The sequence below is a fragment of the Periplaneta americana genome, chromosome 13 (genome assembly GCF_040183065.1).
Source record: "Periplaneta americana isolate PAMFEO1 chromosome 13, P.americana_PAMFEO1_priV1, whole genome shotgun sequence".
Lineage (NCBI taxonomy): Eukaryota > Metazoa > Arthropoda > Insecta > Blattodea > Blattidae > Periplaneta > Periplaneta americana.
Window position 1 is genome coordinate 52,378,493 of NC_091129.1, and position 17,414 is coordinate 52,395,906.

General features: G+C 36.8%; 1 protein-coding gene across 11 annotated transcripts in view; it reads left to right on the plus strand.

The window, feature by feature from the left end:
- Nucleotides 1–17,414, plus strand: part of l(2)37Cd (general transcription factor IIIC subunit l(2)37Cd) — a 126,391-nt gene that overhangs the window by 86,964 nt on the left and 22,013 nt on the right. The window lies entirely within an intron of this gene.

A 17,414-nucleotide genomic window follows, 5' to 3' on the forward strand; every position in this document is an offset into this window, starting at 1 on the left:
GACGGCGACGGCAACGGGAGAGACGGAGGCGGTAGCGGCGGCCACAGCGGAAACAACAGGGATCACCAATATTATGTCATGTAATGGTAAGTCTTTAGTGGTGCTGCAGGTGAATTGTAGAAGTATTTATAATAAATCAATTGAATTCTGGAACCTAGTAGATTCGCATAATCCTGACGTCATAATAGGAACGGAATCATGGCTTTCCAGCAAAGTAGCAGACTCAGAAGTATTTAGAAACGACTATGTAACATACAGACGCGACCGTGTAGGAACAGGGGGAGGGGTTTTTATATGTGTAAAAGAGTGCCTGCAGAGTGCTGAAAATTTTAAGGACTCGGAGTTCGAAATGTTGGGTGTAGACATAGTGGATGATTATTCGCGAAACATATTACACATCATCGGTTTATACAGGGCCCCAAAAGAAGGCTTGAACATACTGTGTAAAATAAGAGATATGTTGGAAAATAGAAAAATCCGCGGGCAGTATGTTATCGTTGCAGGGGACCTAAACTTGCCTCAGGTAAACTGGCAGGGTACAATAGAGGGAGGGATGAGTCAAGTCCAGTCATTAGTAAACTCACTCATCTGGAAACATAACTTAATTCAAGTAACAGACAGGGCGACAAGGGGAGATTCGTTACTAGACATATTTCTTTTAAGACCCTCAGAAATAATCGCAGGTATTGAAGTGATTCCAGATATTAGTGACCACGACGCGATAATTCTTGAAATATTATGGAATGCTAAGTACAAGCAAAGCGGAAAAAAAGAACAAAAATATCTTGCAATATAACAAAGCGGACAGAGAAGGCTTCCAAAATTATCTTAGAGAAAAGTACTCATTATGGGTAGTAAAGGGCAGTAGTGTAGAAGAATGCTGGGTGGAGTTCAAGCAGATTATATTAACAGGAATACAGAAATTTATCCCGGTTAAACGCTTATCAAACAATCCCGATCCGGAATATTATAATAAATACATACGGAAACTGAAAAGAAAACTAAGGAAATCCTACAGACAGTGCAAGGAAAGCCTTGCAAAACAAACAAAATTCACACAACTATCGAAAGAACTGCTTAATGCGAAGAAGATAGTGCAGGAAAATTACCTAAACAAACTTTTCAAAGGTGAACAAAATGGGTGGGGGGAATTTTATAAATATGTGAAGAGATGACGCAAGGAAAATTATTCGAGCCTCCCCCTAAAAATGACCGCAATCAATTTATCGTACAGGACAGCGAAAAAGCAGAAAAATTAAATTGCTATTATGCCACTGTTTTTGGGATGAGGACAATAGTACCACACTTAGCTTCTTTGGAAAATACGGGTCAGTTTTCTATCAAGCCTAGGGACATAAGGAGAAGGATCTCTAAATTGAAAACTCATAAATCAGTAGGGCCTGATGGTATCGCCGGAGACGTACTAAAATTGGGAGGGGAAGCCATGATTCCCTATCTAGTGCGTATATTTGAAATATCAATTAACAATGGTACTGTCCTGCGAGATTGGAAAGATGCAATAGTGGTGCCAATTTATAAGTCAGGGTCCTGCTCAGATACAAAAAATTACAGACCGGTCAGCCTCACCTCTGTGGTTTGCAAACAGATGGAACACTTGATTTCAGCTTATCTAAGGCAGCATTGGGATGACTCAAATTGGTTACATAACTGTCAGCATGGATTTCAGGGGGGGGTTATTCATGTGAGAGTCAATTAGTAACGGTATGTCAGGATTTAGAAGACGGAATAGATTCCAATAGCCAAGTAGATGCAGTAATTATTGACTTTTCACGCGCATTCGATGTAGTCCCACACAATATATTGCTGGTTAAACTACAATCAATGGGGATTGACTTCAGAGTGCTCCAGTGGATCAAGAAATTTTTAACTTGTCGCACTCAGAGAGTACGGGTAGGCGAGGAATTATCGAACCCAATTGAAATTACTTCCGGGGTCCCACAGGGGAGTGTCTTGGGGCCTCTTCTATTCTTGGCTTTTGTAAATGATCTGCCAGTTAATATCTTGTCTAGGGTTCGCTTATTCGCGGATGATTGTATGTTATACAGGGAAATAAAAAGTCATGAAGATACTACTCTTCTCCAGAATGACCTCAATAGAATAAATGATTGGGCAATAGCCAACAAAATGAAAATAAATTCCCTAAAGAGCAAAGCCATCAGCTTTACAAGGAAAAGAAATAAAATAGTCGCATCGTATACGTTAGGGGGTGAAACCATTCCGGAAGTTAAATGTAAATACCTTGGAATAACATTTAGCAGCGATCTCGGCTGGGGGGAACACGTTACACATACAGCGGGAAAAGCATGGAGAGCGTTACACTTTGTGATGAGGGTACTAAGAAAAGGTTCTGATAAATCCAAAGAGATTGCATATAAATCACTAGTACGTCCAGTAATGGAATATGGTGCTGCATGTTGGGATCCTTACAGATTAGAACATATTAAGACACTGGAAAAGATTAAAAAACGGGCTCTTAAGTGTTGTCGGAAAAATTCACCATTAAAATGGGACACACTCACAGACAGGAGAACGCGAATTCGATTATGCGCACTGTTCAAAACATACAGAGGTGAGCCTGCCTGGAGAGAAATAAAAAATAGGTTGCAGCTGCCAAATTACTCTTCAAGGAACGACCACTCATATAAATTGAGGGAAAGAAGGCAGAGGACGGACACTGGAAAGTTTTCTTTTCTCAATCGTACTATCAGGGACTGGAATGCTTTACCTGCAGACTTACTAAAGGCTTTACCAACAACCAAAAATGCATTTAAAAATAGGCTTAAGGACCTTACTAATAGACGGTAATTATACACAGTACTTAAAGGTTGTAAATGATATGTTGTTATTGAAGTGTTGTATCAGTGAAGAAGTATGTCGTGTCAGTGAAGTGTGCTGTGTAAGTGAAACGTGTTCCTGTCATTGAAGCTTTATAGGTTATAGTGGCAGTGCAAAGTATTTGAACAGTGAAATGTTTTTGAAGTGTTAGTGAAATCAGGATAGAATCAGTGAAATGTGTCGTAGTTCCAGTGCAGTGAGTGAGTTGACAGCGAAATGAGTGTAATGTTGAAAGGTACTTGTGCAGATATGAACATATACTCGTGGGTTTTAGTTCGATCTTAGTTTTAAGATACAAATTAGAATATTTCAAATGTTATTTTAAGTGATCGTTTCATTTAATTTAGTATATTCTCTGTTGTTGTTGTTATATTATTATTATTATTATTATTATTATTATTATTATTAATTATTAGTATTATCATTAATTGTATTTTTAATTAATAAGTTTATTATTGTCATTATTGAGTGTAATTAGTTACCACTGCCACCGGGTATATACCCATTGCAGTGTGAATAAATACATACATACAACAATTATGTATATTTTGTCTCTCTCTCTTAAAATGAAAACAAAAAATAACATAAAAAGTAAGAGGTTGTTTTCTGCATTTTTTGCCTGTTTCAACTAATAAGAGCTTCTTTTGTTTTATTTGGACATTTTTTTAGGCATTTTCATTTAATTTTGACCAAATCCCCATTATTAATATAAAATAATATTTATTTCCTTTGATATTTTGTCTACATATTTTGTCCATTAATACCCTTTATTTTTTTACTTGGTTATTTCACGACACTGTACAACTACGAGGTTATTTAGTGTCGATGGAATTGGTGATAGCGATATGATATTTGGCGAGATGAGGCCGAGGATTCGCCATAGATTACCTGACATTTTTCTTACAGTTGGGAAAACCTCAGAAAAAACCCAACCAGATAGTCAACCCAAGCAGGAATCGAACCCGAGACCGAGCGCAACTCCGAATCGGCAAGCAAGCACCTTAACCGACCAAGCTACGCCGGTGGCTAATACCCATTATTTTGTATAATATTTTAATCATTTTTCTACACAAATATTGCCATTTTAACGTAGTACACTCCAACCACCCCTTCAATATAGACTCCTCTATACCTGCTAATTCTGGATAAGAGTGGCCTTGTGGTGGACTGCATGTAAACTACATCAGGTAAAATAATTAATGAAAGTGTACCACTTAGAAAAAATTACGTAAAATTAAATAAACTTAAATGTTGGTACTATAATTTAATTTAATTACTAGTCTAATTATTAAGTAATATAAAACCTCTTTTCCTACTAAGCCAATTATGTAAGAAAAATTTTAGGGCATTTTTAAGGGCATTTTTTTTTTAATTTTTATGTCATAAATGCATTGTTTTTAGGACATTTTTTCATGATTTATAGGTCATCAAAATCCTAGCCCTAATTATAACTGTAGACATCAGGCAATGTGGTCCAACAACATGTAACATTGCCTGTCTCCGAATTGTAGCTAAGATACCGAAGGGAACTTTGCTTCAAGAGAGCGGCCACTTTTTCTTTTGACAACTGTACATAAACTACACAAAATCTTATGCGAGAACACGACAGAACTTCCATAACAAATTTCTAAATAGACCCGTGCCTAGTGCCACTACAATAAGAAGGTTAGCCAAAAAAATTCAAACAGGTTGAGTAAATAATCGTAAAATACAAAGGAGGAGTCATGTTCTTACAGAAGTACAATTAGACGAGATAGGACAGAGACTGGAGTACACCCCGCAAAAAATCTCTTAACCGTTTGGCACAGGAAACAGAAGTAAGTTACAAGTCCACTCGTCAAGCAACAAAATGACTTAAATTAAAGCCATATAGAATTCCGGTATTTCAAAAGTTAAATGAACAAGATCCCAATAAGAGGATACATTTTTGTAATTGGATTATAGAGAAAGTAAATTCTGAGAAAATTGATCAGACATTAATTTGTTTTTCTGATGAAGCCTGTTTTCATATAAATGGACATGTATCCTCACAAAATCAAAATCAACGGTTTATAGTCAGGAGAAATCCAATTTTGTACTCGAAACACCTTTGTACTGTGCAAAAATAGGCATGTGGTGTGTAATGAACAGGCAAGAATTATTGGGCCTATTTTCACTCAGGGCACAATTACCAGCGAGCATTATGTGAATGAGATCCTTGACCCATTTTTAGATGAACTGACTTATGAAGAACATTTCTCAGTATATTTCCAACAAGACTCCGCCACTGTTTATACTGCTGAAGAACCCATGAGAATTGCGTCGAATTTTCGGAAGGAAACTTATCATTAAAAATTTATGGGCCCCAAAGGTTTATGCGAAAATTCCTCATATAATAAATTAGCTTAAAAACTATATAATAGCTGAAATCGAATCAATCAGTGAAGCAGAACTTCTTAAAGTAATTAACAATTTCATGAGGTCTCAACAGTGTGTAGCATTTGGTGGGGAACATTTTCAATGCCTACTTTGAGCTGAGCAAGTACAAATTCCCATACTAAATGTTTCAGTACTGGCAGACTGGGTGACTGCTTGGCCGCAGATAAACTCCTAGTGGCTGGCAACGGAAAAATGAAAACCAGTCTCACTGTGCACCTACATATTAAACCTCCTTTATAGTCCGGTTATTCTTACTTTATACCTTAAGGGTGAAACTTAACCATTTTCCCCCTTTTACTATAAGCTAGTGGTTTATATGATTTTTTTAGTTTTCAGGTTGACTTTTCTTTTGCCAACTTTGTTTCGAATTTCGGTATTGACAAATACAACTGGCAGTTACTCTCTACCTTAAAATATATAAAATAATTATAGAAGTATTCTCTGTTATGCAAGCGAAACTTGGACATTATCTGAGGACACAGAAGCTAAACTAGGTCCCAGAAGAAATTTTGGACCAGTGCAAGAAAATATGCAGTGGAGAATACGTTATAATAACGAGCTATATAAATTATATAGAAATTTCAATATTGTTACTTTCATCAAATTAAGGAGGCTTGAATGGGCCGGACATGTCTATCGGATGGAAGGGAACAGAATACCAAAGAAGATCTTAAAAGGGAAAATACATGGTAAAAGACCAATTGGAAGACCCAAAAATAGATGGATAGATGCAGTAACGATCGATTCTCAGGACTATCTTGGAACAACTGCCTGGAGAAGATTAGCACAGGACAGGGAGAGTTGGAGGAAGAAAATTGAGGAGGCTAAGGCTCGACTTTGGGCTGTCATGCCATAGCAGCAGCAGCAGCTGCTGCTGCTGCTCTCTAACTGTTATGTTGACAGCATTGTTTGCCTTTGAAGAAGCTGCTACTGTTCATGAACGAAAGTTACTATAATGCTTTTCACATGACTTAGTTCATATGCCCCATCTTCTTCGTAGCAACAATACTTTGTCTGAGCACTTTTAATATTTAACTTGCCATATTTAACAGGGACTGAATCTTAATATTACAACTGGGCAACATTGCTTAAGCGCGAATGGCTCAAGCTGTTCTGGACAGCTGTGATCTCCATGAACTAAGTCATATGAAAATGGGTATAGCAAGTGTTACTTGAAATTTGAACGTAATTAATCATTCATATTAATAAAAATACAGTAACTGTTAATAAACAGCGTACATTTTTAAGTGATATTCGGTTTTCGGAGTTTGTACTAATCATTTCATGTTGTCAAACAAAATACATTTTTTGGTTAAGTCTCATGAATCCAGAGCCTGATTTATAATTTCGTCCACACCTGTGGAGTAACGGTCAGTGCATCTGGCCGCGAAACCAAGTGGCCCGGGTTCGAATCCTGGTCAGGGCAAGTTACCTGGTTGAGGTTTTTTTCGGGGTTTTCCCTCAACCCAATATGAGCAAATGCTTGGTAACTTTCGGTTTTGGACCCCGGACTCATTTCACCGGCATTATCACCTTCATTTCATTCAGACGCTAAATAACCTAGATGTTGATTCAGCATCGTAAAATAACCCAATAAAAAAAATTTACAATTTCAGAGGCCCAGAGCTTAATTTTCTTCATGGGCCCTTTTTTTTCATATATGATAACTAGGCCTATCTTATTTTATTTAATTTCTGTCATCTACCGCCTTTCACCATGTATTTATTTCACAGAGGTTTTTGAGGAGAAGGATTAAAAATAAAGTGGTCCCATAAGGTATCAGAGATTACTTGTGGCCATAAGACAGGTCAGAGCTGATTGCATTGGTTGAAGTACCGGTACTATCCCTAGTTTTCTCTAGTGCAATAACTCAGGAGTTTGAAAGGAATGTTCATTTTTCCTAAATTCTGACTTAGGCTTATATAAAAAAAAAAAATACTTTGGCTCTCCAAAAATTAGTATCTGTGACGTATTGTTGTCTCTGTATCTCAAAATGTTCATTAGTGTGCTAAAAAATTCTTAACATTTTGAAACTGGAGGTCTTTGTGAGCAAAGGAGTTACTGCTAGTAACTTATGAACGAACATACTTGCTTTATGATCAGCTTTATGATCCCTGTTGTTGAATATCAATAACTTCCATTTTCTTTTATTGACTCTTAACTCAAACTGGTTTGGGAATTCCATTTTTAATAATGGACATTTCTTTAAAAAACACTTCAATACTATCACTATACACCGATAATGGTCCTATACCAACAAAAATCAGAGAAGCTGCAAGAAACACAAGCATTAGGTAAGTGATTTAACACTCAATTCAATGAGAACTGACAATGTTGTTGAGTTTGGCTGCTGAATTCCTTACTAATTATTTAAATAGGCGTACTGTTACAATTTCAATAAACTGTACATAGTAGCCATTTCAAGTTGAACACATTAAATCTGCAATTAACTTATTACTCTAAATGTAAAACAATAAAGTGATTTTTGATGCATTTTCTAACATAAATTATTACGTAATTACTTATTCCCTCAATTCTGAGTTTTAGTTGGTAGTGTTATTGTCTATTTGATTTGCATAATTTATTTAAAAAAGCTTGTTTCTGGATTTTGAGCCCCCCAGAGTCATGAGGCCCTGAGCAGAGACATCATAGGCTCCTGCCTAAATCAGGCTCTGCATGAATCGTAAACCATTTATTGAAACCAATGACTTTCGTAGTGTCAGACAAAGTACATTTTAATTGTAAATCAATCAATCATAAATAAATAAATAATACATGAACAAATAAGTACATTAATCAATAAGTTAATGTTTTTATTTTTTCAGTACAGCTATCAAAAAAAAAAAAAGTGACCACACTCATGAACAGCGAATATTTTCTAAGTCCACTTTGGGTCACGGTGATGTTACACGATGCATGTGCTTGTAGAAACAGCTCGGAAACTATGGAATTATTCCATATCTGCATATTGTAGATTAGCAGTAGAGTGCTCGCTTAATGATTCGAAGGTTGTGAGATCGGACCTTGTTCAAGTTTTCATTTTATTTTTTAATCGTTCTTTACCAATATAAATAATATTCATATTATCATTTATATTCTGTTATCGTTCTTTAGCATTATAAATAATATTCAAGTTACTTTTATTTTGTTATCGTACTTTTAGTGATATAAATAATATTCAAGTTATAATTTTTTATATTCTGTTATCGTTCTTTAGCGATATAAATAATATTCAAGTAATTTTTTATATTCTGTTATCGTTCTTTAGTGATATAAATAATATTCAAGTTATCATTTGTATTCTGTTATCGTTCTATAGCAATATAAATAATATTTAAGTTATATTTTATATTCTGTTATAATTCTTTAGCGATATAAATAATATTCAAGTTATAATTTTTCATATTCTGTTATCGTTCTTTAGTGATATAAATAATATTCAAGTTATCATTTGTATTCTGTTATCGTTCTATAGCAATATAAATAATATTTGTTATATTTTATAGTCTGTTATCATTCTTTAGCGATATAAATAATATTCAAGTTATCATTTATAATCTCTTTTCATTCTTTAGCATTATAAATAATATTCAAGTAATTTATATTCTGTTATTGTTCTTTCGCGATATAAATAATTATTGTTATATAAATAACCATTTTTCTTTCTAAAATAGGCATTTTATTTAAATCATTAATTATATATTATATAATATCTTATATTAATTAAACAAACCGATATTCGTCATTTATATTCTGGTATCATTACTTTAGTGATGCTGTATAAATAATATTGAAGTTATTTATATTCTGTTATCGTTCTTTAGCAATATAAATAACATAAATTTAATATTAGGTTTGGAACAATACAGTTGCATAATATAGTAGCATGCAAATTAAACCGAACAACGTAATTACTTATGCAAAAACACTCAAACAGGATAAAAAAAGGATCCAAGATATATCTCAGTAATCTATGTGGCCTCCCTTGTTCCTAATAACAGCTCTGAGACGATTTGGCATGGATTCCACTAATTTCCCACAAATATTCTTCATTTCTTCATCGCGAAACCATACACCAATGTGGGCAGAAATCATCTTCTCCTTTGTAGAACAATCCATTTTTTGCATTCTTCTTTTGCAAATTGACCACAAGTTCTCAATGGGGTTGATGTCGGGTGAGTTGCCTGGCCAGGGGAGTACCTGAATATTCTTCTTGTTGAATTCTGTAGTTTTTCGAGACGTATGGCATGGTGCCAGGTCTTGTTGAAACACACCTCTGCCATCCGGAAATGATTTTTGCAGCTGGGGTACGATTCTGGTTTCCAATAAGTGAATATATTTGTCAGAATTCATCATTCCCTTGATAGGTATTAATGCTCCAGGCCCTTCATGTGTAAAACAACCCCAAAACATTACTTTAGGGGGGTATTTGGGTGCTTGTTGGAGATGAGCTGCTGTTACTTTTTCGGATCCTTTCCGTACGTAAGAAACACGGTGGCCGTGGACCTCGAAATGAGACTCATCAGAAAAAAGTACATTCTTCCAGTCATTCACTGTCCAGTGTTGATGTAATTTTGCCCACATTAAGCGTTTTTTGCACATAACAGGGGTTAGCAGTTGCTTCTTAATAGGCTTACGAGCCCTTCGTCCAGCTTCCAAAAGCCTACGCCGCACTGTTGTGACGTGAATATTCGCCCCAGTGGTAGCCATTAACTCGCGGGTTAAGTCGACAGCAGTTAGTCTAGGATTTAATTTAAGTTTCCTGACAATTAAACGATCATCTGCAGGTGAAGTCTTCCTTTTCCGGCCACAGTTTCCTTTTTTCTGGGGTGTGATGGATCCAGTCTCCCTGTATCGTTTTATGATCGAATTAACAGTAGCCAAACCGATATGACATTCTGCAGCAATTTGCCTCTGTGTCATAGAAGAATGCTCTGCTAATGTTATAATTTTAGACCGTTTTCATGGAGTTGTATCCATTTGTGAAGACGACAGAATGTACACAGGATTGCAGTATTAAGTCTTCAACACAACTGAAATGCTTATAAGTACAAAACGACAGGCAAAATGTCACATATTATAAAAAAATAATAACGACAGACCTTCAAAAATGGAATTACACGTACTACAGATGTCAATTAAAGTGGTATGAGCAGCTGTGAGGCCAACAATGACAGAAAATGTAAAAATATGTCGTATTCGGATTAATTTGCACGCTACTGTACTGGTATTAGTTTTTTCTTTTTATATTATTACATTATACTATCTTGAAACACAATAAAATGACAAGGAGAGATGAGGAATTGAACTAGAGATAACTACTGAAGCTTTCCTGGCGACATGATAATTCGAAATTTTCTCGGGCTTCCAGCCAGGTCATAAGTTGGTGATCCACCGACGTTTCGAGGATGTTCATCTTCCTCATCTTCAGGGTTAAGTGATATATGAGGGTACCTAGCTCCTTAATTTATAGTGCCAGAGGGAGTCAGCCGAGGAGCTGTGCGCCGATTGGCTGTTATTAGTGCGGACCGTGGCGAGAACGTTGCCACCGTGTCGTCTTGCTTTGTGCTTTCCGGCTGAATGACCTTGGGTCTCACGGTGGGCTCGGCGGACGAGTTCTCCGCTGATGACGGCCCGTCGTCCGGGCGGTGAGAAATTTAATAGCCGGTGACCATGCCGCGCTTAGTTGGAGACCCGAGTCCCGGTTCAGGTTACCGCGTTCCGCTGCTATGGCCAGGGTTTCTTTTACTCTTCTATCCCAATAGCCCGCACACTTTACCAGGACCTCGGTGTTATTGAAATTAGCCCTATGGCTTTTTTCAATGCAATGTTCAGCCAATCCGGATTTTTCGGGCTGCATTAATCTGATGCTTCTTTGATGTTCCGAACATTGGGATAGAAGAGTAAAAGAAACCCTGGCCATAGCGGCGGAACGCGGTAACCTGAACCTGGACTCGGGTCTCCAACTAAGCGCGGCATGGTCACCGGCTATTAAACTTCTCACCGCCCGGACGATGGGCCGTCATCAGCGGAGAACTCGTCCGCCGAGCCCACCATGAGACCCAAAGTCATTCAGCCGGAAAGCACAAAGCAAGACGACACGGTGGCAACGTTCTCGCCTCGGTCCGCACTAATAACAGCCAATCGGCGCACAGCTCCTCGGCTGACTCCCTCTGGCACTATAAATTAAGGAGCTAGGTACCCTCAGATATCACTTAACCCTGAAGATGAGGAAGATGAACATCCTCGAAACGTCGGTGGATCACCAACTTATGACCTGGCTGGAAGCCCGAGAAAATTTCGAATGAATTAGACATGTTGACATGATGACATCTAAATTCCAACGTTCTTCCGACTGAGCTATGAGTGCACAAGTAGAGAAAGATTTGCGGAAAAATTGGCCCAATCCCCCTCCAAGATTTTCTGATGATTTGTAGAAGCTCGTCCAGGATGCGGGGGGCAAAGGCTAATTGGGATTTCTCGGTCTCTGATCTGGTCAAAAATCCTGGTAGAACTAATATTTAACCCTTGCAGTGAATTTCGGTGAAGTTCAGAGGGCCCAATTAGTGAACTCCACTCTCCTCACCTCCACATTTGGGCCCCCTATGATCTATTAAGATGTGAAAGAGACAGTGGTGTGCAAAAAGCAATGGAAAGTTATCGCATTTATCCTTCCCAAGAAAAACTGCAAACATGAGCAAAGGAAGTTTTAATGGAAAAAGAAGTATTTTCTGCAAACATCTGGAAGAAGAACTAAGAAAGAGACTAGTGAAGTTCTTTGTGTGGAGTGTGGCATTGTATGGGGAAGAAACATAGACATTACGACGAAATGAAAGAAGCATTTGAAGTGTGGATGTTGAGAAGAATGGAGCCTGTGAAGTGGACAGATAGAATAATAAATGAAGCTTTGTTGGAAAAAGTGGGTAAAGAAAGAATGATGCTGAAACTGATTAGAAAGAGAAGAAGAAATTGGTTAGGTCACTAGTTGAGAAGAAACTGCCTACTGAAGAATGCTCTGGAAGAATGGTGAACGGGAGAAGAGTTCAGGGCAGAAGAAGATATCAATTAATAGACGACATTAAGATATGTGGATCATATGCGGAAACTAAGAGGAATGCAGAAAGTAGGAAAGATCAGGGAATGCTGGGTTTTCAGTGAAAGACCTGCCCATGGGCAGAACACTTATGTATTCCAGGATGTGTGGAATGTCGTGGCTGAGAACAGTCGCTATTTGAAAAGACTAGTCAATTTCATGCCCACTTGACTGCAAGATGTGATCAAGATGTGGGAAGATAGACTAAATATTGAATCGTGGCTTTTTGTTTTGTTTTTTGAACGCTTAATTGTTAGTGTCCTAAGGCAGACGCCAGTAAGTTTGTTTTGTGTATGCCATGAAAGATATTTTTGCTGAGAATAAAGTCTTTTTTTTTTTTTTCCATTTGCAGCCATAATTCCATAATAAATAATGATAAAGTCATGGTATAATGCATTCATTAACCTGATGTTAATTACTAAAATAATCATAAAACAGACAGGAACAATTATGTATATTTTCTCTCTCTCTGTCTTAAAAAAAAAAAAAAAAAAAAGGAACATGAAAAGCATTAGGTTGTGTTCGAATGCAGGACCTCACAAATACCAGGCCTGAATACTACCATTACACAATGAAGTAACACACAGAATACTTTAATTATAACCGTAGATATCAGGCAACATGGTCCAACAACATGTAACATAGTCTGTCTCCAAATTGTAGCAAAGATACCCAAAGGGAACTTTGCTTATAGAGAGCGGCCACTTGTTCTTTTGACAACTGTATGTAGTATTGTGATTTTATCTGCTTTGGTGATATCTAACAACACTGGGCAACATATTAGCTTTTTAGGAAATAACTTTACTTGAACCCACTATAGTCTAAGCCATCATTTCTCAACCTGGGCTTCGCAAAATATTTCAAGGGGTTCGCCAAAACTTTTTTGTAATGGGGGGTTTCGAGGTTAGGCTTATTATTGTTTTCTTCATTTCTGCGGCATCGTCATAATAATAATAATAATAATAATAATAATAATAATAATAATAATAATAAGTGATAATAATAAGTGATAATAATAATAATAGTAATTATTATTATTATTATTATTTACTTACTGGCTTTTAAGGAACCCGGAGGTTCATTGCCGCCCTCACATAAGCCTGCCAATGGTCCCTATCCTGAACAAGATTAATCCAGTCTCTATCATCATATTCCACCTCCCTCAAATCCATTTTAATATTATCTTCCCATCTACGTATCGGCCTCCCTAAAGGTCTTTTTCTCTCCGGCCTCCCAGCTAACACTCTATACGCATTTCTGGATTCGCCCATATGTGCTACATGGCCTGCCCATCTCAAACATCTGGATTTAATGTTCCTAATTATGTCAGGTGAAGAATACAATGCATGCAGTTCTGTGTTGTGTAACTTTCTCCATTCTCCTGTAACTTCATCCCTCTTAGCCCCAAATATTTTCCTAAGCACCTTATTCTCAAACACCCTTAACCTTTGTTCTTCTCTCAAAGTGAGAGTCCAAGTTTCACAACCATACAGAACAACCGGTAATATAACTGTTTTATAAATTCTAACTTCAAGATTTTTCGACAGCAGACTGGATGATAAAAGTTTCTCAACCGAATAACAACAGGCATTTCCCATATTTATTCTGTGTTTAATTTCCTCCCGAGTATAATTTATATTTGTTACTGTTGCTCCCAGATATTTGAACTTCTCCACCTCTTCAAAAGATAAATTTCCAATTTGTATATTTCCATTTCGTACAATATTCTCGTCACGAGACATAATCATATACTTTGTCTTTTGGGATTTACTTCCAAACCTATCTCTTTACTTGCTTCCAGTAAAATTCCCGTGTTTTCCCTAATCGTTTGTGGATTTTCTCCTAACATATTCACGTCATCTGCATAGACAAGAACCTGATGTAACCCGTTCAATTCCAAACCCTCTCTGTTATCTTGGACTTTCCTAATGGCATACTCTAGAGCAAAGTTAAAAAGTAAAGGTTATAGTGCATCTCCTTGCTTTAGCCCACAGTGAATTGGAAACACATCTGACAGAAACTGACCTATACGAACTCTGCTATATGTTTCACTGAGACACATTTTAATTAATCGAACTTGTTTCTTAGGAATACCAAATTCAGTAAGAATATCATATGAAATTTCTCTCTTAACCGAGTCATATGCCTTTTTGAAATATATGAATAACTGATGCACTGTACCCTTATACTTCCATTTTTTTTCTCCATTATCTGTCGAATACAAAATATCTGATCAATAGTTGCTCTATTACGCCTAAAACCACACTGATGATCCCCAATAATTTCATCTACATATGGAGTTAATCTTCTCAAAAGAATATTCGACAAAATTTTGTACGTCAACAAAAGTGATATTCCTCAAAAGTTACTACAGTTAGTAGTAGTTAGAGCCTACAGATATCTAGTAATGACAATGGAGTTAGGTTAGTCAACTTTGCCACATCAAAAAATTTAATTGTTAAAAGTACAACATTCCCCCATAAGGATTATTATTATTATTATTATTATTGTTGTTATTATTATTATTATTATTATTATTATTATTATTATTATTATTATTATTATTTTAAAATTAAATTAACTCTATAATGCCCCTTGTTACATATGTGTAACATCGGGAATTTATCACATTATTTCCACAATAAATTAATATTTACAGCGAATGCCTGATTTACAGTTATGTAACAACGTTAGGAATGCATTTGATTTCGCTTCAATGGAAATTTAGTCTGCCAGCTTCTTTGTGTTCTAACAATACTAACAACAGTACCACGACCCAACTAAAGAACGCAGTTCTATGGTGGTCAGGTCCTTGATTTTAGATGTTAATGTGGAATTTCAACTAACTTCTATTATAATTTTGTATTTTCAACAATAGCCTACTTCTTCTCTCCTTGTGACAAATGCAGTAAGTTGTCAGTTGTGTATCAGAATCGTTTCCTTTCACGTTAAAATGGATAACTGGTTGAAAAGTGGAAGTTTGAAAGGGAAACAGGGTTTAACAAAATCACAAGTTAGTGTTGTATCACAGGTCATTCAGCTTCTAGTGATGTGTGTCAATCTGACAAAAGTGAACTTTGTGTAAAGAAAAGAAAGTACAATGATAATTACATTAGGTTTGAATTTTCATATATAAGTGACAAGGACTATCCAAGACTACAGTGTGTTGTTTGTGGCGACATTCTTGCTAAGAGTAGTCTGAAACCTTCTCTACTTAAATGGTTTTTTATAAACTAAACACCCCACCCACGTAAACAAATCTGCTGATTTTTTTACACAAAAAGCTAACAAGTGGAAAAATGATTTAACTACTTTTGTATCCGCTGCAAACAGTAACAATGAGAATGCTCTTGAAGCATCTTATCGTGTTAGTTACAGAATTGCTAAAACTCCAAAACCTCATTCAATAGCTTTAGATTTAGTGCAGCCATGTGTAAATGATGTAGTGCAGTGCATGCTTGGAGAATCTTTCACAAAAAAATCAATATGGTATCATTGTCCGACAATACGATGAACCGCCAGATTAAAGACATGGCAAATTATGTCGAAAATGAAATTTTGGAAAGAGTTCGTGCCAGTTCTTTTACGATTCAACTTGACGAATCGACTGATGTTGCCAATTTAGCCATTTTGTTACTTTTCGTCCGTTATATTAATGGGGATTCTGTAGACGAGGAGCTACTATTCTGCAAACCCTTAAAAGAGATAACTACGGGAGGAGATATATTTAAGTTAACCGACGAATACTTTCGCGAAAATTCAGTAGACTGAACTCGCTGTGTAGGCATTTGTTCAGATGGTGCGAAATCTATGACAGGGTGTTATGCTGAGTTTGTTGCCAAAGTGAAATCGGTAGTGCCGAATGCTTCTTGGACACATTGAAAAGTCAGTGGTTCACCCAACTGAGATCGTTGTGGAAGGGGTTCGTGAGTCGAAAAAGGTTGGGAACCGCTGGTCTAAGCAAGGAGAAACGGAGATCATGGAACAACGTGTGTAATACATTGTATATGTTTATGAATGCAAATACATTCGAATAAACTTGCATACATTCTCTCATAGACTGCAAAAGGGTATTTGTCGAATACAGGGGGGAGAGCCATTAATCCTTCCCAATGAACGCTTTAAGGAACCAATCTGGACAAATACCCAATGTCCCATTCCTACCTTCCCATGGTACAGCTGTTAGTAAGTATAATTTTACAAGTGAGGGGCTACTTATCAATTAGCATTGGTCAGCTTGATGAGTAAATGACCGAATTTAGTGTAATTTTCCACTATTCAATACCTAACTCCCTCTTTATCCTTTCCTATCCAGTCCTCTGACATTCTTCGACCCTGATGGTATTAGAGCATTCGAGGCCTAGGGGTTCATTTCACTTTCCTCTGTACCCTTTCTACTTTTCTCTTCCTAGTGCTGATCTCCTATGACACTGAAATCGTCCTCTGGTGGCTTAAGGAGGGAAAGCTGGTGATCAACAAGATCTCCCAACTAGATCTAGTAGACCCGTTGACCAACAGCAGGTGTGGTCCTTCAGGCATTCTGGGGGTTGTCTGTGTGTGGATGAAGTAGCCACCAAAACGTTAAAATATAGTATTGACTTAAATCAGCTACAACTTGCCATTTAACCACTCCAATATGAAATGAGTACCATTAAGGTAAAATTATCCAGAAGTAAAATAGTCCCCCAATCAGATCTCCAGGCAGAGACTACTTTAATGGTACAGAATCAACTAAACATCTTATAGTGGAATGCTGGTGATATAACATCAGCTAAGAAGACTGAACTGCAACTCAAACCAAGAAATTAATTCGGAATACATCAAAATCTGTGCTTCAGTGGCTGACCATGACAATACCATTGAAAAATATTGGAGTGCAAGAGGACAAATGACTTTATTGCCAAACGCCCGGCATTAGAAAACAACAACAACTGAAACTGTATATGAACACACAGATTCAAAAACGCACAAACACTTGCGTATAATCCTGAATACTATCCACCCCTGAATAAAACCATCATCCTAAATTTCTAAAGACAAAATTCGG